The sequence below is a fragment of the Bos mutus genome, chromosome X (genome assembly GCF_027580195.1).
Source record: "Bos mutus isolate GX-2022 chromosome X, NWIPB_WYAK_1.1, whole genome shotgun sequence".
Classification (NCBI taxonomy): Eukaryota; Metazoa; Chordata; class Mammalia; order Artiodactyla; family Bovidae; genus Bos; species Bos mutus.
The window spans coordinates 43,703,378-43,728,505 of NC_091646.1; the positions used below are offsets into that span (position 1 = coordinate 43,703,378).

The 25,128-nt window shown below is 38.9% G+C and overlaps 1 protein-coding gene and 1 non-coding gene across 2 annotated transcripts in view; both read right to left on the reverse strand.

The window, feature by feature from the left end:
* DIAPH2 (diaphanous related formin 2) overlaps positions 1 to 25,128 on the reverse strand; it is a 983,285-nt gene that overhangs the window by 254,119 nt on the left and 704,038 nt on the right. The window lies entirely within an intron of this gene.
* On the reverse strand, positions 7,850 to 7,975 carry LOC138986570 (U6atac minor spliceosomal RNA). Its single transcript, XR_011463383.1, has one exon. It is a non-coding gene; the product is annotated as a U6atac minor spliceosomal RNA (small nuclear RNA).

A 25,128-nucleotide genomic window follows, 5' to 3' on the forward strand; every position in this document is an offset into this window, starting at 1 on the left:
GTTTAACAGGCTAGCAATCCAATATTAAGCTGTCAGCAAATCTGTTATCTTCTGTAACTTCTCTCCTTGGCTTGCAGATGACGGCTTTCTTTCTGTGTCCTTACCTGGAGGTCCCTCTGTCCTTGTTGTGTGTGTCCTAATCTCTTCTTAACAGGACGCTAGTTATATTGTATTAGGGCCCACCCTAAGGATCTCATTTTAACTTATTTACCTCTCCAAATGTCCTATTTCCAAATACAGTCACATTTGGAAGTTTTGAGGATAAGGGCTTCAACGTATGAATTTGGAGTGGGTGGGGCACAATTCAGCCCATAACAACTCGCTGGAGTCATTACATCGTTTAGTGCACTTTGAAAATCTATAAATGAGGCAGAACTATTTAAGGTATAACCACGAACATGTTTGCTAAGTGAAAGCACAGAAGTACAAACAGCAGAAAACTGCCTCATATCTTTTTATAAGCTAGATAAGGTAAAAGGAAATAGCAACAAAAACTTAGGGGGAAAGTATGTATTTTCTGTGTTAAATACACATTCTATATAGGTAAAGAGGTTACAGTGAATTCTGTATATAGGTTATGTATCTGTATGTGTGTGTGTATATACATATACATATATCCCATATGAGGAGAGGGAAGGAAAGGGAGAGAAAGATGGGAGGAGAGGAAGAACTATGGAGAGAAAGGGAGAAGAAGGGAGGGGAGAGAGGGGGAGAGAGACATTCTACTGTATCTCTAGAAATTTAATCACCCAAATGGCTTTTTAGAACCCAAAATGCTGTTTGTTGTTCCTGAGCCCTGGGCCCTGAGGATTATAATTCTAATGTTCCCAGATGTTGCTGCAACTGCCAGTAGTGTATAACCCAATAGGACCATATGACACCTTCCCAAGACAGACCCCTTCCCCATATTCTCTGCTTTAGCTCCTCTCTGAAGCACCTAGATAATAGTATCTGTTGCACATTTCCTAAGTTGTTTTACAAATGCTAAAAACCCCCACCAAATGGAAGATATTTAACTACTTGATGAACTTGTGCACTTAGCCCCCAGGTCTACGGGCGCCTAAGGATTGGTGACATTAACCCTTGTGATACCACCCTGTTACTTCACCATCAACCAACCAACCAAGAGAATAGTACATGAGCTGATCACATACCCTAAGACACCTCCCCACCAAAATCAGTCTTTAAAAATGCTTTGCTAAAAAACCCTTCAGGGAATTTGGGGGTGTTAAGCACAAGCCACCCAGACCCTTTCTCCTTGCCTAGCGCCTATAATATTAATAAATGCTACAGTGTCCTTCACCATAACCTGGTGTCAGTAGATTGGCTTTACTGCGTGCAGGCAAGTGGACCCAAATTTGGTTCAGTAATACCAGGACTACACTTACAGTAATATATTCAAAAGAGTATTTGTTTTAAAATTAATTACATCACTGCTTTAAAACTTTTTATCATAAAAGTCATAACAACAACCACTACTACCAAAGCATAAAAGGAACCAGATATGTAAATGGGTCCATCATTGAAAAAGCAAGAGAGTTCCAGAAAAACATCTATGCCAAAGCCTTTGACTGTGTGGATCACAACAAACGGTGGAAAATTCTTCAAGAGATGGGAATACCAGACCACCTGATCTGCCTCTTGACAAATTTGTATGCAGGTCAGGAAACAACAGTTAGAACTGGACATGGAATAACAGACTGGTTCCAAATAGGAAAAGGAGTACATCAAGGCTGTATATTGTCACCCTGCTTATTTAACTTATATGCAGAGTACATCATGAGAAACACTGGGCTGGAGGAAGCACAAGCTGGAATCAAGATTGCCGGGAGAAATATCAATAACCTCAGATATGCAGATGACACCACCCTTATGGCAGGAAGTGAAGAACTAAAGAGCCTCTTGATGAAAGTGAAAGAGGAGAGTGAAAAAGTTGGCTTACAGCTCAACATTCAGAAAACTAAGATTATGACATCTGATCCCATCACTTCATGGGAAATAGATGGGGAAATAGTGGCTGGCTTTGTTTTTCCGGGGTCCAAAATCACTGCAGATGGTGACTGCAGCCATGAAATTAAAAGACGCTTAATCCTTGGATGGAAAGTTATGACCAACCTAGATAGCATATTAAAAAAGCAGAGATATTACTTTGTCAACAAAGGTCCGTCTAGTTAAGGCTATGGTTTTTCCAGTGGTCATATATAAATGTGAGAGTTGGACTGTAAAGAAAGCTGAGCGCTGAAGAATTGATGCTTTTGAACTGTGGTGTTGGAGAAGACTCTTGAGAGTCCCTTGGACTGCAAGGAAATCCAACTAGTCCATCCTAAGGGAGATCAGTCCTGGGTGTTCATTGGAAGGACTGATGTTGAAGCTGAAACTTCAATATTTTGGCCACCTGATGCGAAGAGCTGACTCATTTGAATAGATCCTGAAGTTGGGGAAGATTGAAGGCAGGAGAAGAAGGGGACGACAGACGATGAGATGGTTAGATGGCATTAGCGAATCAATGGACATGAGTTTGGGTAAACTCCGGGAGTTGATGATGGACAGGGAGGCCTGGCGTGCTACGGTTCATGGCATCCCAATGAGTCGGACACGACTGAGTGACTGAACTGAACTGAACTGAAATGTATCTCATTATGTACGTATTTATGGAAAGCAATTATAAACTTTATTCCTGATTATAGAAGATACATAGAAAATCACTTCTTTAGGTGACTCAGAAATATAAAAACAAAAGTAAACTAAAATTTCTAACAAATCAGTGTTGTGAACATTTTAGAGCATTTCCTTCTGATCTTTTTTCTATGGCTGAAAACTTTTGAATGTTAATTGTAAAGATGCTTCAGAGAAAGGTAAGTAGACTAACCACGAAGAATACAAAGGAAACCAAATATACCTTTCACAATTAAAGTTAAGTCTATTAAAAATCAATAATAATCACAGAAGCAAAATGTTTTAAAATGCAAAGGTATTAGACTGTGTGATATGTGTGCTAAGTCGCCTCAGTTGTGTCCAACTCTTTGCAGCCCCATGACTATAGCCCATCAGGCTTCTCTGTCCATGGGATTCTCCAGGGAAGAATACTGGAGTGGGTTGCCATGCCCTCCTGCATGGGATGTTCCTGATCCAGGAATCAAACCCACATCTCTTACATCCTGTGTTGGCATGCAGGTTCTTTACCACTAGTGCCACCTGGGAAGCCCATTACTATGACTTGTTAAAAAAGATGAACAGTACAGTTTTGGGTGTGCTATTTTAAGATCCACTACAGGGTCTGGAAAAGACCCTGATGCTGGCAAAGACAGAAGGCAAGAGGAAAAGGAGATCACAGAGGATGAGATGGTTGGATGGCATCACCAACTCAATGGACCTGAGTTTGAGCAAGCTCTGAGAGATGGTGAAGGATAGGGAAGCCTGGTGTGCTACAGTCCATGGAGTTGCAAAGAGTTGGACACAACTGAGCAACTGAACAACGACAACAGGGTCGGGAAGATCCCCTGCAGGAGAACATGGCAACCCCCTCCAGTATTTTTGCTTAGAGAATCCCTTGGACAGAGGAGCCTGGTGAGCTATAGTCATGGTGACGTAAGAGTCGGACATGACTGAAGCGACCTAGTATGCACAAACTCATGCACGCATGCATAGTGTATTCACATTTTGTGATAGTATTATTTTATCAGGTACTGATAACTATGTCTTCTTGAAATGCTGGATTTTATAAAATTTTCTGAATTCTTCAGTGTGTTTTATTACAACCTGGGGCCAAATATATTTTCCATGGGAACACAGCTCTATTTTCACAATGGAAGTCAGTAGGGAAATCAGACTATTTCTGGAAAATTACTTTGCAGCTGACATTTATGGGATGTAGCAGAATTTTAAAAGTGAGATGCCCCCCTTCCTAGGTTCCTTCTTATGCTACTTAAACCTCTTCCTTGCTAAGGAGTCGTATTAAATCTTTCAATCCTCAAGTCCATTTTGCTGTCAATAGACCTGGAAGAATTAATGCATTTCTGACTTACTCTCCTTTCTTTTTACCAACAAAAGGGTTACATGTAATGCTACCTGATTTTCCCTCTGAGAATATCATATTTGTTTGATTTTTAAGAGAGTGTTGAACATCCTGTTTGAGAGCTGCAGAAATAAGACAGTTCTCTTTATTCCTTGCCACAGAATGAAAGTGAAATTTTTGTTCTCTAGTCTCTCTTGCCTAAATAAAACAGATTCATGCCAGACTTGGTAAGAACACGCACTTTGCAAAGGTCACTTACTTACATCCTATTTGCAGCAAGATACTAAACCATGTGTACTTCAGAAGGCTCAACATCTGTACAACATGGAGAAAAAGCTAAAGATTAAAAAAAGGCAAAAAAACTGTACATTTCCCATTTATCATAACACAATTTTCTGCCAGCTAAAATATGCCCATGTGGTGATACACAGTTTCACAAATTTGTTCTCCTAGAAGAAATACTGATTTCAGAAATTCTGTCTGTATACCAAAGTGAGAAAATTTGAAAAATTCTGGGAAAGCTGCAGCTTAGAATTAATAACTGGGGAGCAGCCCAGTCTCCAAGTCCTTCACTTCTCTTCACAGTGATTACTTTGTAAAAGGGATGGAGGGCATGAGTCAGTACTGAAATCTTTCACAATCACAACCCTGTCACCAAATCCTACTTGGGATTCTGCAGATGAAAAAGAACTAGACACCATCATTCCTTTCCACTTCTTTATTTTCAGTCATTTTTAAAATTTTCTATTTTTGAGCAGCTACTAGATACAAGATATTGGTTAGTATTCTGCTAAGCACTGTGCTCTATACAATGATCATTAAAACCTAATCCAGACCCCAAAGCACTTTATAATCTAACATTACAAACAATTCTACTTATTAATTTGCATTTGTTGCTATTTACAATACACTATGTTCCATATCCTTCAAACCACCTTATCAAAAAGGCAGAGAAATACCACTATTTCAATTTTTAGAGTTGTGAAAAGTAGATAAAAGGCACTCATTTTATCAACGAAACTGTAAACATAATAAATTACATTCCCTGCCCCCCCCCCAAAAAGGCACTCATCCATCTAAGTGGATATACCATCTCAAAACATGTCTCCTTGGCATAGATTATTTTGAGCTGATTGAGAAAGAGCAGACAGAGGAAAAGCTCTGAAAAGGGTAAAAGTTACCCTTTTGAAAGGGAAATTTCCACTTATAAAGGAAATTTCTACTGGTTAAGGATGTGTTCCTCTGTGGACCAGGAAGAGAAAGTGAAAGTGAAAGTCACTCAGCATGTCCAATCCTTTGTGACCCCATGGACTATACAGTCCATGGCATTATCCAGGCTAGAATACTCGAGTGGGTAGTCATTCCCTTCTCCAGGGGATCTTCCCAACCCAGGGATTGAACCCAGGTCTCCCACATTGCAGGCGAATTTTTTACCAGCTGAGCTACCAGGAAGAGAAGGATGACTCTAAATCACCAGAGAATCAAGGATATCAAGAGTATCACTGGTGAAGTTGCCTTTAGCTGAAGGTAGTTATTTAAGCTGGTGACTTAGGCTACTTTGGGGAGTTTCTCATTTTTCTTTTTGCGTATCTGCTACATACACATGAGGTATACATGTTTATTAACTTCTATCTAGTTTTCTCTTGTTATTCTGTCTTTATTATAGAGCGACCAGGGGGTGGGTCCTGTCAATTCCTCAGAAGGGTAGAGAAAAAATTATTTTTCCACCTCTAGAGTACACATCATGATAATCCCTTGCATGATACTAGTTTAATATTCTTTTCATATGGTAGGAATGTATTATTTATAATGACAATGACGATGTTGCCAAATTTAACATTACCCCTCTGTCCTCCTTTTGATGTCTCACCCACATGAAACATTTAGCCTGGTTTCTTAGTTTCTATGACACACATCCTCATGCTTAAAATATTTTTCTCTTATCTCCTCTCCTTCTCTGACAACTTCCATAAAACGTTAGAGGACCCTGAGGGCTTGGTCCTGAGTCCTCTGTCTATAGTCTTCCTAACTGACCTCAGCAATTCACATGACTTGAAATACCATCTACAATGATGACTCTCAAATTATACTTGTAGCCCCAGTCTCTCCTCTAAGATGCTTCTATAATCAACTGCCTGCTTGTCATCTCTACCTTTTATTTTTCATGGCCTCTATTGGTCTCTCAAATATAGATCCTCTCCTGAAAAGCCTCTGTTCTTTCCCATGATACTTGTAACAAAATCCAATTTCATTCTCAAGCTTTATGAGGTTCTACATGATCTGGTTTTTACCCACCTCTGCAACCTAATCTCATCTCATTCTCCCTCTTAAGCAATATGCCCAGACTCATTAACCTTCTTTCTCTTCTTGTGTTTAGCAAGTTCTCACACCCAACCCAGGGCCCTTTCATTTGCTCCTCTTTCTGCCCAGAATGTTTCTTTTTCACCAGGTCATTCAACTTCAGCTCAATCATCACCTCCTCAGAGATGCTTTTCCCAACCTTCCAATATGAAATGTCCACTCTCATCACTATTACTTTGGCCTATTTTATTTCATTCTGAGTCAGAACTTATCACTATGTAACATTATCATTTTTATTTATTTACCTGTTCATTGACAATTTTCCTCATTTAAAAATATAGCTGAAGAGAGTAGACCACATTTGTCTTGTTGACCACTGCCTCTCTGAAAACAGCTCTTTTCTGTTTGCCCATTTCTATTCCCCTCTAAAAGAACCTAACTACAGGAATGAGATTACTATGTAATTTAACCTAACTCCTAATTTATGCTCTCCTGAATGCACACCACATCTTGCCTAACATGTTGGTTCTTTTCCTAGATAAAAATAAGTGAGAATGAAGAATTAAGTAGTTATAGAAGGACTAGCTCTCTACCCTCAACTGTTCCATTAGTTATCCTGCTGGCAGATCATGCAGGCAGGACACCATCTGAAGAGAGACTCAACCAGTCTGCACACAATGGAGAATGATGCAGAATCCAACTTCCTGCCTTGATTATTCACTGAGATTCTTCCTCCTTTTCCCCTTTTAAAACTGTAATGGGCATATATACACTACCATGTATAAAACAGATAGCTAGTGGGAACTTGCTATATAACACAAAGAGCTCAGCCTGGTGCTCTTTGACGTCCTAGAGGGGAGGGGAAAGAGGTTCAACAGGGAGGCAATACACACACACACACACACACATACATATGGCTGAGTGCCGAGGGATTGATGATTTTGAACTGTGGTGCTAGAGAAGATTTTTTTTTTAAATTTTATTTTATTTTTAAACTTTACATAATTGTATTAGTTTTGCCAAAAATCAAAATGAATCTGCCACAGGTATACATGTGTTCCCTATCCTGAACCCTCCTCCCTCCTCCCTCCCTGTACCATCCCTCTGGGTCGTCCCAGTGCACTAGCCCCAAGCATCCAGTATCGTGCATCGAACCTGGACTGGCACCTCGTTTCATACATGATATTTTACATGTTTCAATGCCATTCTCCCAAATCTTCCCACCCTCTCCCTCTTCCATAGAGTCCATAAGACTGTTCTATACATCAGTGTCTCTTTTGCTGTCTCGTACACAGGGTTATTGTTACCATCTTTCTAAATTCCATATATATGCGTTAGTATACTGTATTGGTGTTTTTCCTTCTGGCTTACTTCACTCTGTATAATAGGCTCCAGTTTCATCCACCTCATTAGAACTGATTCAAATGTTTTCTTTTTAATGGCTGAGTAATACTCCATTGTGTATATGTACCACAGCTTTCTTATCCATTCATCTGCTGATGGACATCTAGGTTGCTTCCATGTCCTGGCTATTAAAAACAGTGGTTAGATGCCACGAAGTAGGTGGCAATGCCTTAACCATAGGCGTGTTGTCAGGCCCGAGAGCCTCTTCCATCCTTGTCAAGGGGAGTGCTAACCTTCTCTCCTTTCATACAACACTAGAGAAGATTCTTGAGAGTCCCTTGGACAGCCTTTGGACCAGGGAAGTCCCAGCCGCTTTTCTTCTTACCTCTCTCCTCCTTATCTTCTCATTTAACCCAAGAGCATACAGATAATTCCTTGGACTGCCAGGGGATCAATGCAGTTAATCCTAAAGGAAAAAACCCTCAATATTCATTGGAAGGACTGGTGCTGAAGATGAAGCTTCAGTGTTTTTGGCCAATGCTGCTGAAGTCAGATGTCAACAGCCAAATCACTGGAAAAGACCCTGATGCTGGGAAAGATTGAGGGCAAGAGGAGAAGGGGGAGACAGAGGATGAGATGGTTGGATGGCATCACTGACTCAATTAATGGACATGATTTTGAGCAAATTCAGGGAGATAGTGAAGGGCAGGTAAGTCTGGTGTGCTGTAGTTTATGGGGTCACAAAGAGTCAGGCACAACATCAACTGAAAAACAATGACTGATTCAGGCTTCCTAGGTGGTGCAGTAGTAAAGAATCTGCCTGACAATGTAGGAGAAGCAAGAGAAAAAAGTTTGTTACTTGGGTCAGGAAGATCCCCTGGAGTAGGAAATGGCAACCCACTACCATATTCTTGCCTGGAAAACCCCATGGATAGAGGAGCCTGGCAGGCTCACGTCCATGTCAAAAAGACTCAGATGTGACTGAGCACACAGTACAGCATGGCTAATTCAGGTAATTGTACAGCAGAAACCAACACAACAATGTAAAGCGATTATCTTCCAATTAAAAAAAAAAAAAACAACTGTCATTGCTAAGCTGAATCTTGGCAGATGGTCTTGGGACATGAGTCCACCTTCTTCCCAGATTGCCAGCTTTTCTGATTAAAGCACCTCTCCTTTCTATTGACATTTGCCTCATGATTATTGAGTTTTGAGTGGCAAACAGCCAAACCTTAAGTTTAGTAACATCAACAGCCCTTAAAATGGTGTTTGACACATAGCAGAAATAATAGCAGTGACAGAATAACTAAAATCAATAACAATAATAAAAAAGATCATTATACCTAATCTTTTCTTAAAAAATATACTCTGTGGGAATCATTGTGAATACGTCCCATCAGTTCAGTTCAGTTCAGTGGCTCAGTCATGTCCGACTCTTTGCAACCCAATGGACTGCAGCACGCCAGGCCTCCCTGTCCATCACCAACTTCCGGAGCTTGCTCAAACTCATGTCCATCGAGTCAGTGATGCCATCCAACCACCTCATCCTCTGTTGTCCCCTTCTCCTACCTTTAATCTTTTCCAGCATCAGGGTCTTTTCAAATGAGTCACTTCTTTGCATCAGGTGGATAAAGTATTGGAGTTTCAGCTTCAGCGTCAGTCCATCCAATGAATATTCAGGACTTATTTCCTTTAGGATGGACTGGTTGGATCGCCCTGCAGTCCAAGGGACTCTCAAGTGTTTTCTCCAACACCAAAGTTCAAAATCATCAATTCTTCGGTGCTCAGCTTTCTTTATAGTCCAACTCTCACATCCATACATGACTACTGGAAAAACTACAAATTTGACTGGACAGACTTTTGTTGGCAGAGTAATGTCTCTGCTTTTTAATATGCTGTCTAGGTTGGTCATAACTTTTCTTCCAAGGAGTAAGCGTCTTTTAATTTCACGGCTGCAGTCACCATCTGCAGTGATTTTGGAGCCCAAGAAAATAAAGTCAGCCACTGTTTCCATTGTTTCCCCATTTACTTGCCATGAAGTGATGGGACCAGATGCCATGATCTTAATTTTCTGAATGCTGAATTTTAAGCCAACTTTTTCACTCTCTTCTTTCACTTTCATCAAGAGTCTTTAGTTCTTTGCTTTCTGCCATAAGGGTGGTGTCATCTGCATATCTGAGGTTATTGAAATTTCTCCTGGCAATCTTGATTCTAGCTTGTGCTTCATCCAGTCTGGCATTTCTCATGAAGTACTCTGCATTTAAGTTAAATGAGCAGGGTGACAATATGCAGCCTTGATGCACTCCTTTCCCAATTTGGAACCAGGCTGTTGTTTCATGTCCAGTTCTAACTGTTGCTTCTTGACCTGCATACAGATTTCTCAGGAGGCAGGTCAGGTGGTCTGGTATTCCCGTCTCTTGAAGAATTTTCCACAGTTTGTTGTGATCTACACAGTCAAAGGCTTTGGCATAGTCAATAAAGCAGAAGTAGATGTTTTTCTGGAACTCTTTTGCTTTTTTGTTCCAATGGATGTTGGCAATTTGATCTCTGGTTCCTCTGCCTTTTCTAAATCCATCTTGAGCATTTGGAATTTCACAGTTCACGTACTGTTGAAGCCTGTCTTGGAGAATTTTGAGCATTACTTTGCTAGCGTGTGAGATGAGTGCAATTCTGTGGTAGTTTGAACATTCTTTGGCATTGCCTTTCTTTAGGATTGGAATGAAAACTGACCTTTTCCAGTCCTGTGGCTATTGCTGAGTTTTCCAAATTTGCTGGCATATTGAGTGCAGCACTTTCACAGCGTCATCTTTTAGGATTTGAAAGAGCTCAACTGCAATTCCATCACCTCCACTAGCTTTGTTTGTAGTGATGCTTTCTAAGGCCCACTTGACTTCACATTCCAGGATGTCTGGCTCTAGGTGAGTGATCACACCATCATGATTATCTGGGTCATGAAGATCTTTTTTGTACAGTTCTTCTGTGTATTTTTGCCACCTCTTCTTAATATCTTATGCTTCTGTTAGGACAATACCATTTCTGTTCTTTATTGAGCCCATCTTTGCATGAAATGTTCCCTTGGTATCTCTAATTTTCTTGAAGAGATCTTTAGTTTTTCCCAATCTACTGTTCTCCTCTATTTCTTTTCACTGATTGCCGAGCAAGGCTTTCTTATTTCTCCTTGCTATTCTTTGGAACTCTGCATTCAAATGGGTATATCTTGCCTTTTCTCCTTTGCCTTTTGCTTCTCTTCTTTTCACAGCTATTTGCAAGGCCTCCTGAGACAATCATTTTGCCTTTTTGCATTTCTTTTTCTTTGGGATGGGCTTGATCACTGCCTCCTCTACAATATCACGAACCTCCATCCATAGTTCTTCAGGCACTCCATCAGATCTAATCCCTTGAATCTATTTGTCACTTCTACTGTATAATTATAATGGATTTGATTTAGGTCATACCTGAATGGTCTAGTGGTTTTCCCTACTTCTTCAATTTAAGTCTGAATTTGGCAATAAGGATTTCATAATCTGAGCCACAGTCAGCTCCCAGTCTTGTTTTTCCTGACTGTATAGAACTTATCCATCTTTGGCTGCAAAGAATATAATCAATCTGATTTCTTCCCTGAGAGCTCAGTTGGTAAGAAATCTGCCTGCAGTGCAGGAGACCCCAATTCGATTCCTGGGTCGGGAAGATCTGCTGGAGAAGGGATAGTCTACCCACTCTAGTGTTCTTGGGCTTCCATGTGGCTCAGCTGATAAAGAATCTGCCTGCAATGCTGGAGACCATGGTTCAACCCCTGGGTTGAGAAGATCCCCTGCAGAAAGGAAAGGCTACCCCACTCTAGTATTCTGGCCTGGAGAATTACATGGACTGTATAGTATGGGGTTGCAAAGAGTCGGACACAACTGAGCGACTTTCAAACTTTCATGGATTCACACAATTAATCCTCATAACTGCTTTCTGAATTAAGAATTTACTCCAGGTAATACAGCTGGTAAGTCACAGTAATGAGAACAAACTGAGAATGGATCCATAACTCATATTCTTAGCTGCTATGCCATACAGTTTCTCAAGCAATATTTGATGAAGGAGTAAAGTCTCATTATAATACCAAATTGGAAGAAGAGCCATGGAGTTGATTTGGGTACTTAGGAAACTAAAACACTTCTTATAAATCTTAAGATAAAACAACAACAAACCTTATTTATAGAGAATACTTTAATAGTAATATTTTTGAAGACTTGATAAAAAAATTTAATCTCATCTATTATCATCAATCTTGACATTTAAATTCATTTTTGAAGGTAGGCTTCAACCTAGATGTCCATCTACAGATAAATGGATAAAGAAGATGTCGTACACGTATACAATGGAACATTACTCAGCCAAAAAACAGAAGGAATTTGAGGCAGTCCTAGTGAGGTGAATGAACCTAGAGAGTATTATACTGAGTGAAATAAGTGAGAGAAAGAGAAAAACCAGTATCGTATATTAATGCATATATATGAAATCTAGAAAACTGGTATTGATGAACCTATTTGTGGTGAAGGAATGGGGACACAGACGTAGAGAATAGATTTGTGGACACAGTGGGAGAAGGAGAGGGAGGGAGAAGTGGAGAAAGTAGCATTGACATATATACATTATAATGTGTAAAATATAGACAGCTGGCAAGAAGATGCTGTGAAACACAGGGAGCCCAGCTGGTGCTCTGTGATGACCTAGAGGCGTGGGATGAGGGGAAGGGAGGGAGGCTCAAGAGGGAGGCGATATATATATATATATACACACACACACACATACATAATTATGGCTGATTCATGTTGTTGTACAGCAGAAACTAATACAACATTGTAAAAAAATTTTTCCTCCAATTAAAAATTTTAGAATTGAATATTATTTTAAAAAGGTAGGCTTCAATCATTTTGATTTTATTTTAAAACTATATATAATAGGGAATATGTTATTTATCAGTAGAATGATGGCCTGCTTAAGCTCTTTGTATATTTAGACCTAGATGTGGCCCTGGTAGATACTTAAATAGACAAAATTTTAACTTGGGTATTTTATTTATCTTCTATATTAGAGAACAGAAATTGAGAATATGTTTTAAGGGAAATAAGCCTTAAAAGTTATCTTATGGGATACCTGGTAGAGAAATAATTTATTAGAAGATGCATTTTACGAAAGGGTATTTGGTGGCTCATGGGTTTTCATCCTAGAAAGTGAAAGCCACCTTCTTATCATAGATATACAAGGCATCCTTATAGCTACCTATAGATTTCTATTCTATTTATAATATAAAGTGGGTATAATGGGATTGTACCTAAAGACAAGGGGGATAGAGTAGAGATTTGAACTGAGCTGCTGTTCCCCATTTGGGAATATTTAAGCTTGACTGTAGGAGAAGGCGATGGCACCCCACTCCAGTACTCTTGCCTGGAAAATCCCATGGATGGAGGAGCCGGGTAGGCTGCAGTCCATGGGGTTGCGAAGAGTCAGACACAACTGAGCGACTTCACTTTCCCTTTTCACTTTCATGCATTGGAGAAGGAAATGGCAACCCACTCCAGTGTTCTTGCCTGGAGAATTCCAGGGATGGCAGAGCCTGGTGAGCTGCCGTCTATGGGGTCATACAGAGTCGGACACTACTGAAGCGACTTAGCAGCAGCAGTGGCAGCAAGCTTGACTATAAGAGAGACTTTAGAAAATATGTTATAGATGCTTGCAAAGGACATCTCTGGGCCAGGCAGCCTACCCTTAGCTGGGTTATGACAGCATGGGATGAAAAGCCATATTTAGGGTGAAATAGAAAGGTCAGTTTGGGGCACACTGTATAAGTAACACTAGAAGCTCTTCTGATGCCTTTTCTTGAGAAACTATTTAAAAGAATGGTGAGAGCAGGAGGAAAAGACCATTTGCTCCTAAAAGCCCAGATTTCTGGGCCTTTCGTACCATAGGAGATGGTGATGGTAGCTGTATCAGTATCAAAGAAAAAGGCACTTTGCAGAAGATGATTAGACTATTCTGGGATCAACATGTAGAGTGACCTCTTCCCATTTGCATAAGCAAATTTGGGAGTCCTTAAAATATTGAGAGAGAAGAATCCTGGGAAAACAAGGGACTTTCCAAGATAAACTTCAAAGATAGAGATAATTCACAGTACTTTAATATTTCAAAGATAGAGATAATTCATAACTCCCTGGTGGCTCAGATGGTAAAGAATCCACCTGCAACATAGGAGACCTAGGCTCGATCCCTGGGTTGGGAAGATCCCCTGGAGAAGGGAAAGGCTACCCACTCCAGTATTCTTGCCTGGAGAATTCTGTGGACTTTATAGTCCATGGGGTTGCAAAGAGTTGGACACAACTGAGTGACTTTCACTTCACTTCACTTCACAGTAATTTATATACTAAAAGAAACATAATCTTAAAGTGGTAAAGCGGCATATCAAATGCACACAAACTTATCAAATGTAAGGTGGAAAAGCAATTTAGAGAAGTTCTCCTTTTACTAGCTGACTTTTAAATTCCTTGTTCTACAAAGAAAAGCATTTCTGATTTTCCCAGGTTAGAAGTTATTCAAGACAACTGTGAACAAAAATTACATCATTTTCTAAGAGAAGTGTTTTTGCAGGGTTACAAACTAAAATGTGGTCAGCATTTTAAAAAGCTAGGAGATAAAATGTTAACTTTTTAATGTAATATTAATTTTAAACCATTTGATCTCAATCATGAATCTGGAAAAGTAAAGTATTTTTATATTGACTTATTTTAAAATTTGACATAAGGAAGCAGTCTTCACACAGTTACTTGGGTATTACACACTATATAGAACTGTCTAAAGTTTTTATAATCTATGCTTTTGTGTGACTACATATACAGATTTATATATTATATTCCTCACTAACATAGTATTAGTATGGACCTAAAATTCAACTTAAAATAACTATAATTCACCCACAGGCATGTATTCAAATAGGAAGTGAATTATTGTTTATACATTTATATACATTATATATGAGCAATAGTCACTCAGTCATGTCCGACTCTGTGCCCCCATGGACTGTAGCCTGCCAGGCTCCTCTGTCCATGGAATTCTCCAGGCAAGAATACTGGAGTGAGTTGCCATTTCCTTCTCCAAGGTATATTATATATAGTTTTTAACTATTTTCAGTAGCTATAACTACTGATTGAAGGCAGGTGCTGTAACCCTTACCTTCTAAATGCCACAATAGCTGATGGGGTTCAGGACACTACCCCACAATATGGCACTGTGGCATATTGAATACTTTAAGCTGAAGGAATTTGAGAAAATAGAAGCAGAAAGGTCAGTGAGTTCCTCTTGCTCTTCTCCCGTGAAAAAGGTCAGAAAATCCCCACATGAGAGGTATCTTGCCTATATCCTAAAGAAAGGAATGATTTTATCTCCAAGATGGAGAAACGACACCAAGAAGAATCTGAATGAATAGACCCTAGTCCCCCCAGTTTCCTATGATTCATTTTCTTTGCCCTATCACATCTTTCCATGACTTTCCACTCTTTATCAAAGCCAGCATAAAACCTCTCAGGTTTAACCATTTCTTTGGGTCGTCTTTTACTAATGATAGTTTCCATGCATGCCATGTAAAATTTACATTCAATAATTTATATGCTTTTTTCCTATTAATCTATCTCTGTCAATCTTTTTTCTTAATTTAAATTTATTTATTTTAATTAGAGGTGTCAATCTGAATTTTCAGACTCAGCTAGGGACTTTATGAGGGTCAGGGTAAACTGTTCCCTGCTCTACAATAGCATTGCTGCATCAAATACTAGGCAGAGAGAACTGTCATTTTACTTAATTTTGACGTGGAGAGTAATTGTTAATACATAAGACTTGTTCCATTAGAACTGGAATAAGCATTAGTAGAACACTGGGGACGAAGGAGTTTATGTACCTCGTTGTGAACTGAGTCAAATCAGTTCTTACAATTTCCATCTTCATAGGCAGTACATTACTTATGATTTTAATAAAAAACTTGAAAATCTGAAATATCATTACGTCTGGATTGTTGAGAACATGGAAAAACCAATTTGAGATCCACTTAACCTTCAAAAACCTTTAGTTAGCAACATAGCATAATTATCTGTTTAAATGAAAGGAAGTCACAAATATAAAATCTATTAAAAAATATAGACAGCATTTCATCTTTCCATAATATATCAGAAAAGATGTCTCTAAATGCTAAAAACCAAATGTGAATTCTTTCATTTAATTTGAATACATCAGTTTTAGACAAAAATGATTACTATTTTTAATAAATTTATGTAAAAACTAATATTATGGCATATTAGTTGAAATTTACTTAGAGATCACACATTATATGATAAATATGCAATAATGAATATTTAAAATGTGAAATATTAATAAGATCAATGTAGTATATATACATTTCAATTGGGTTCAACGTAACAGTTTAAAATGTCAGTATTTAGACTATAAAATTTAAAAAAAAAATCAGATTACAAAACTTAGGCATTGGACCTTTAAATAGTATAACAAAGATAGCATAGTCAGTGATTGGTTTTCTGAACCAAAGTCCCCAGTTTTTAACATATAGTAGGTAATTATGTTACTGGAGTGATGAACCAATTTTGTAATGAGCCCACTTTTCCACAGGTGGCCTGAGTTGGCTGGGTGTAAAGAAAATGCTTTTAAATAAGCTTCCAGTTAAAGCCACAGATCTGATGAACATTACAGAGGTAAGAGGTACACTCAGCCCTCCTACTTTTCTCCACCCCCTTTCAGTATTCACTCACTGTGTCCTTTGTGGATATTTCTTTTTACTCTTCCTTTGAAGACAGACCCTATCTTTGCATTCAGAGATACCTAAGAGAGTGATTTTATCATTTATCCAAACATATCCATTAACTGGCTACACTGTGTCAGGTATCTTCTAGGTTCTGAGGATACAGTACTTAATATGGACACAAAGTCACTGGGTTATGGCTTCCATGGAGCGTACAGTTTGGTGGGAAAGCATCCATTAAAGAAATACAATTGTTTAAACACCAATTGAAAAGCATGAAATGCAAAGCACAGGTTTTCAAGAGTATATATTTGGGAGACCTAACTTAGACTGTGGGTGTATGGGTGGGCCAGGTGTTTGGCAATGCCACTTGACAGATGAAATGTTAGAACTCAGACTTGAAGGGGCAGAGCCAGAGGAGCACTGGTGTAGGGTGAGTGAAGGCTCTGAGGGAGATGAAGTACTGTGGCCACATAAAGGAGAGAAAAAAAGCCTGGACCACTAGAGCCAATGGAGTAAGTGGGAAATAGGAGACAGACGGTCCCTGACCTCTGTAGAGGCCAGATTCTATAGGCCTCTTGCTGTGTTCAGTCGCTCAGTCACGTCTGACCCTTTGTGTCCCCATGGACTGTAGCCTACCAGGCTCCGATGTCTGTGGAATTTTCTGGGCAAGAATACTAGAGCGGGTTGCCATTTCCTATTCCAGGGGATCTTCCCAACCCAGGGATTGAACCCGCATCTCTTGTGTCTCCTGCATTGGCAGGCAGGTTCTTTACCACTAGTGTTACCTGGGAAGCCTCACAGGTCTCTCAAGCATTTTGAAATTTTTCTTGAGAAAGATGTAAGTCAGTGAAGTTTTAAACAGGGAACTGACATCATCCAACTTTTTCTTGCTGCTCAAAGGCATAAAAAATGCTAGCTAAATTAACACATACATACACATATATAAGTACACACACATACACTAACAACAGTAAGGAAAAACCCTAGGACAAATGCAACATAGCATACTACGCAAATGACAGTAAGTCTATTTGTTAGTTCCTAACTACTGATAAGAAGGGTATATATTATGTAAATATCCAATTAAAGTTCATCTGATAAATTATTAGGAAATTACATAGTATCAAAGAGTTAAAAAATAGCAGGTGTTGGCCAATGCATAACTATTGAGACTGACATATAAATAGTTGTGTTTAAAGTAGCATAAGAGTTATGATTGGAAAATTTTGAGATGGATGTGTATATTTTGGAATGTCAGTATTATTACTGAATATTCATAGTCTGCACACACAGATGTTAATTAGATCAAGTACCAGTTCCAGCCCTACCTCATATTCAGCTCTCAGCATTATTTATCATGCAGAAACAATGTCTAAGAAACTGGGAGATTAAGTAGAGAAAAAGAAAGTAAATAAAGTGATAAGAGATGGTTCCTAACCCTCACTGAATTTATAAACTAGTGTTGGGAGACAGATAAATAATAGCAGAGCAATAGTAGCAGGAACTAATGTTTAGTGAACTCTTACAATGAACCAGGCATTGAGCTAAATGTTTTACAAGCATTGTCTTATTTACTCCTCCCAATAGCCCTATGATGCATATATGCTATCAGTAACTCCTTTTTACACATGATGAAATTCACCTCAGGGAGGTCTATTGACTTTCTCAGTGCCATCTTCACAGTAAGTGGCAGATTCAGGATTTGAACCTGGGTACCCTTACCACTCCTCCAAATTACAAAAGTGTGAATTTAATCTGGTTTTCTTAATCAGAGAAGAATGACTCTTCCTAATTGAAACCACCAAACTTTGTCTTATACTATCATATCTTCTATCTATTCTCCTGATGTTTCATTCATCTTCCTTAAAAAATTCTTTACTCACCTCTAAGTGGCCTATGTCCCGTCTCCCCTTTCCCGATATAAGTTCTCAAATCTCACTGATTGGGCATTCACTTTTTTTTCTTTCTATGATGTCATAAGGTGTGTGCTTAGTAGCTCAATTGTGTCCGACTCTTTGCTACTCCATGGACTGAATGTAGCCCACCAGGCTCCTCTGTCCATGGAATTTTCCAGACAAGAATACTGGAGTGGGTTGCCATTTCCTACTCCAGGAGATCATTAAATCTTAATAAATTTGTATACTTTATCTTCATGGGCTTCCCAAGTGGTGCTAGTGGTAAAGAACCTTTCTGCCAATGCAGGAGATGTAAGAGACGTGGGTTCGATCCCTGGGTTAGGAAGATCCCCTGGAGGAGGGCACAGCAACCCACTCCAGTATTCTTGCCTGAAGAATCCCCATGGACAAAGGAGCAGGGCGGGCTACAGTCCATAGGGTAGCAAAGAATCTGACATGACTGAAGCCCACATGCATATCTTACCTTCATGGTAATCTGTCTACTGTCAGTTTCACAGACTCAGCTGTTGAATCCAGGACCGTGGAAGGCAAGTTTCCTTCCCTATACCTGGAAAGGTGTTGAATGCATGATAAGGTTTTCAAGTTTTCTTTGGAGGTAATGGCTAATCAATGGTTTTCATTCAGAGGAGCAATATGATCTCACCTGTTTGTAGGAATCTTACTCTGGCAGCAGAGGGAAAGATGGTTTGGAGAGATGAGACATTGAACCTTGGGAGAGCATCTAGACAGCCAATGATGTAGCATGTGAACAGAGAGTAGAAGATGGATATAAGAAATATGGAAGGGGTAGAGTCCATGGGCGGAGAAGGCAATGGCACCCCACTCCAGTACTCTTGCCTGGAAGATCCCATGGACAGAGGAGCCTGGTGGGCTGCAGTCCATGGGGTCACTAGGAGTCGGACACAACTGAGCGACTTCACTTTCACTTTTTACTTTCATGCATTGGAGAAGGAAATGGCAACCCACTCCAGTGTTCTTGCCTGGAGAATCCCAGGGACGGGGGAGCCTGGTGGGCTACCGTCTCTGGGGTCGCACAGAGTTGGACACGACTGAAGCGACTTAGCAGCAGCAGCAGCAGAGTCCATGGGACATGGACTGACTAGATGTTACTGGTTAGAGAGAGGGAAGTATTGGGTTGGCCAAAATTTTCATTCGGCTTTTCCCGTAAGATGCTATGGAAAAATCTGAATAAACATTTGGGTTAACCTCATATTAAGGATACTTGAGTTCTCCTGCCTGAGTAACCAGAGTGTGTCTTGTGTATACTTGTTTTTTAACAGAACCTGGGAGACAATAAAGGGAACATTATTTTGAGTGGGTAGAGCAGGCAGAGAGGGAGAATACTGAGTAGTTTTGGACAGACTGAGCTTGAGGTAGCTAGGAAATACTGGGATGGTAATAACCAACAGGGAGTTGGAAATAATGGCTTCTTAGATAACTTGGAGATCAGCTTATATGGCAAGAGTGAGAACTGCAAAGCCAAGGCAAATGGAGCAAAGATCTCCCCTTATCCATTCAGATCTACATCAGGACAGTGCCTCAAAAGTGCTCTCCAACATGCTTGTGGGTTCAGTGAACATGCCCTTAGCCTGAATACGGTTGGCCCTGATATGTTCCCTCCAAACAGAAACTATTCTGGCATTATAACTTCAGCTAAAAGAGCAAAATATCAGATCCCCGAGCCTGTGCTAACAGTTTTAAATGATCTTAAAAGATCATTTTACTACAAATGTCAATGAAGCAAAATATGTAGTCTGTGTGAATTTTGATAAAGGGTATGTCCCTGAGGAATTAAGTTTTATTGTTTCAGATAGAGACAGAGTGAGGGTATAAAGGACTTTGAGATATATTACTACAGACTCAAGAATAACTGTATACAGCTATGAAATTTGTTACAGATGGTGATGCGAATATCTGAGAATCCCCGTTGCTGATTATTATTGGGCACTCTTTAGTCTGTCTGCTACTGAGAAATGAATGACTAGGTATTTGGGTTTGATTGTTTACTATAAAGTGATTCTCTGAATTCTTTGGGCATTTAAGTTTTCCATTTTTCCTACATTTGTTTTCAAGTGCTGTTTCAAATTTGGGGATTAGTGTACTGAACTGTAAATAGTTTTCAACCATGCATTCTGAATTCAAGTGGTAGTTTCAAATTCAGTGGATAATACTTTATCATTTCTTACTTCTCTTTCCTTAACTAAAATCACCAATGAGTTAAAGAAGTGGTAACAAAAAGGAAAAAGTATTCCAAACCAAGTTTACTTATAAAGATGAAAGTCAGCTCTGTGTTTTTGAAAGACCTATGAACTGAGGCAAAGATTTAATCTTTTTTTTTTTTTTTGGTATAGGGAATGGGATTTATTTCCCTCAATTGCAAAACAGAGCAAAAAGAGTAGAAATTCTATAAGGTTCCTCCCAGCTATAAAATGCTAGATTCTATAAGTATTCAGCAAAAAGGGAAGCACTTGAGAAACAGTGAATACTTTGAGATTTCTATAATGGAAATACTTGAAGATATTATTTAAGCTAGTTGCTCAATTTTATATTAAATCTTCTGATTCTCGATTTAAGGCAGTTGATGGTAAAATATATTTTGCCCATCTTTTGTATATCCTATGATCTCTAAAACAAGGTAAGAATCTAGTAAGTGCAGGGCAATCTCATCCTGAATTTAACCCGCAAGAAACTATCCCAGGTGGCACAGTGGTAAAGAATTCACCTGCAATGTAGGAGACTGTGATGTGGAGACCTGGGTTCCATCCCTGGATTGGGAAGTTTCCTTAGAGAAGGGAATGGCAATCCACTCCAGTATTCTTGCTTGGAGAATCCCATGGACAGAGGAGCCTGGAGGGCTACCATCCATGGGGTCGCGAAGAGTCAGACAATGCAACAACAAACTATCTCAAAGACAGATATGTTACTCTATAAAAACATAATGGCATTTAAACACAACTTCTTATTTCTAACCCAGCTGCTTATTGACAACTCTTATTTCTTTTCAGTCCGGGCTGTTTGTCATCCCTGACGTTAAATTTTCAACTCCTAGTTCTCTAAGAGTTGAAGATCTATGCTCACTTCTCAGAATCTATTCACATCATCACCTTACATAAATTGTCCTTAGATGATCATGCAACCCTAACCCTAAGTCTAATCTCTTCTTTAGTTAATAAAATTTTTCGCAAGGTTGAAAACAAGTTCATTTCAGGATATAAAGCACATTAATCTAAGACTTCAATCATGGCAGCCTAACAATTTAGATTGTTCTCCTGTATTTGTTCAATATGGTCAGTTATTCTGGATCAACTCTAGGCTAAAAATTGTACCAGGAAAATGTTGTTCTGGCTACACTAGAATTTTCCGAGGCAAAGCTGTTTTTCTTGCACCACATTTCTTATACTTTTTAGCAACTCTTCATATATTTTTTAAGGTTCACTAAATATGTATGTATGTGCATTTATGGATCCATGTATGTATGTGCATACATACATATGTAAGAATTGATTACTTTTGCTGCATTGTTAATGGATGCTGTATTTTCTCTAGTATCAATGTATGTCTTCAATAGGAAATTGCATTATTTAATGCAGAAAGACATTTTTAGACATTTTCTATGGAAGAAGCTATTCAAATACAGTGGCATTACTTTCAAACAACACATTCCTTTTCTTTTCTTTTCTCTCCTTTGTTGGAAAGATAAAAATGTGCCCTGTGAAAGTTTTCTGCTTTAGGAAAACAAACAATAACAAAACAATTTCAGTAGCATTGCATTTGTGACATGGATATAAACTAGGACTATGAATTTATCTTTAATGTGTTTGCTGTGTCTGGGTGTCCATGACATCTCAAAAAATCACATGAACTCAGGAATCATATAAATTTCAATATCAATGTGTTATTCAAAGCCAGCATTTGGACTAAGAAAAAGAAAAAAGGCAGGATTTCAAAGAGGTATTTGCATTCCCATGTTCATTACAGCATCATTCACAGTAACCAAGAAGTGGAAATAATCTAAATGTCTCATGAATGAATGAATAATGAATATGTGGTATATACATACAATGGAATACTATTCAACCATACAAAAGAAGAAAGTCTGTCATATGCTATAACATGGATGTAACCTGGAGTATACTAAGTCAAATAAGCCAGACACAGAAGGACAAATACTGCATGATACCATTTATGTTAAGTATCTAATAAAGTAGTCAAACTCCTAGAAAATAAATATAATGATGGTTGCCAGGGGCTGAAGGAGGGGAAGTAGGGGAGTTGCCTTACAATGCATATAGAATTTCAGTCACACAAGACGAACAAATTTCTAGAGATTGTAAGTAGCACTTGGGAAACTGTCCTCAGCAGGAAGTCACTTTCCTATCACTTTAACAAAGCCATATATTGTAACTAACTTTTAACTCAGCACCTCCATGCTCTACTCATCCCCAGCCCCAGTACACCTTTCAAATCTTTTACTGACTGAGTGACAAGGGAAGTCCAATCACACAATCCCTTGCCTAATTCGGATCTTTTCATAGATCAAAGAAGGAGGAATAAAGAGTAAATAAATAACAGATGACCAGACCTCTTCACTAGCTTCCCCTTCAGTAATCTCATGAACAAACTAGGTGACCAAACTGTGAACAAGATAACATCTAGAGGAAGATCACGAGTAGTCAAAAGCCTGCACACAAGACCGCACACAGTGGGGGATGGTGATGACTCTGAACCTCTATTTCAAGGTTTCACTGGGATGACTTCCCACCTTTCCTTTAAAACTTTCATGGCCAAGCATGATCTTTCAAGGTGGTTTTCCAGGCACACGGAGTCCACAATCTCCCCAGATGGCCAGCATTTTGATTAAAGACAACTTTCCTCTCTACCAATGCTTTTGATTTTGTAAGTGTTGAGCATCAGGGCCCGATTCAATCGGTAACAAGATCTGCCATATTACGTTGTGCTTATAGTAAAGAATACTGTATTGTACACTTAAACTGTTGTTAAGAGGGTAGATCTCATTTTTCATAATTTTTACTACAATTTTAAAAAGAGTAAACTTCTATTGAGGTCATTAACTCTTCACACAGACACACACACACACAAACATAACATATACATATACTGAATCTAAAATTTTGCTTGAATGCCTGAGTTCTCTGCAAAATTCAAAATAGAATGGCCAATGGCTTTCTCCTCCCCTCCCATCTGCCCTCACTGTTCCAGGTCAATTTAGTATACAGACTTTGCTTATAAGCCCAGAGGAACAGAGTGTGTGTGTATGTGTGTGTCTAGGAATGAAGGGGACAGAAAAAAATGCCAGCGGATACACCTAGATAAACTTTGAGACTCACATTTTAGAGCTACTTTGTGACAATGCAAGAGAAGGACTCTAAGTGTTAGGCAGAGTTACCCAGGGAACAGCAAAGGATATTAGAAACATTCTGTGATTCTATGATTAAGCTGGCTCTAAGAAGAGAACCTGGCTGGCTCCCAGCTGGGTGCCCTGGAAGACATGCTGCTGCTTGGAAATGCTGGAGGTAGTCATTGGCTGGTCTAACGTAATTGAGATGCTCCTACTAAAGCTCTACATAGGGCAAAACAAGTGACAGAATAGGTTATATATACCAGTGCCCAGTTTAGTAAAAGTCTCAAAAACAAAACAAAAACACTAATTGTTAATGTATGCTTCTTTTGTACGTTACTACTTAAATCACTCTGATACATAAGATTTCGTGTTTGTTTGTTTTAAAGTGGGTACTTTCCTTTTAGCATCTCAGAATATTCATTTTAGTGGCAGGGGGAGTAGTTGGGAGTGATTTTCACTCCTTTCTATATACAAACAAAAATATATCTCTTTTATCCACAAATGCCCAGGCATTCTCAAGACGTAAGAGTGAAGTGTGCCAAAATGTTAGGCTGTTAGTTATTTTGCATAAAACACACATCCAAACATGTATTCACTGAATAGCAGATAGCAGAGAAAAGAAAATCAGTTAGATTGCAGTGTGGGTGAAACAGACTCAGTAAGTTCTGTAAAGATGGAAACCTGGGCACAAGAGACACCATACTGAGTAAGCAAATGGAATGTCTAATCTGATTCTTTCATCTTTACCACTTATGATTTATCGTGTCTCTATAAATACATTATTGCTTTTATCATAATGCCTTAAAGTTACTTTTGGATGGAAAAAGGAGATGGAAAGAATATGTTTATATAGTTATACATCTTGGGAAATATTTAGTCTAGGAACAAAGACTTGCAATGATGCACAATGCTTCCTAACATTCATTAGTGGATGAAAATTAATTTAGATAAAACTACTCAAGTCCTGAGCTTCACAGGTGGCTTTGCTAAGGAATCTGCCTGCCAGTGTAGGAGACACAGGAGATGGGGGTTCCATCTCTGGGTCGGGAAGATCCCCTGGAGAAGGAAATGGCAACCCGCTCCAGTATTCTTTCTTGGAAAATTTTATGGACAGAGGAGCCTGGCGAGCTACAGGCCAGGGGGTTGCAAATTGTTGGGCATGAATGAGAGACTGAGAAAGCACATGTACCCTCAAGTACTAGTGAAAAAACAAATGATGAATATGGCTATATGGTCTAACATATACGGGAAGCATCTTGAACTCATTTTATGAATCAAGTTAACAGAATATTTATATATTATAATATTATTCAGCTTATAAATTATTTTTCCCAGTAAACATAAAATAAAAGTAGAAAATAAGGACAATTACCTACAAAGAACATGTGAAAAGAAAATA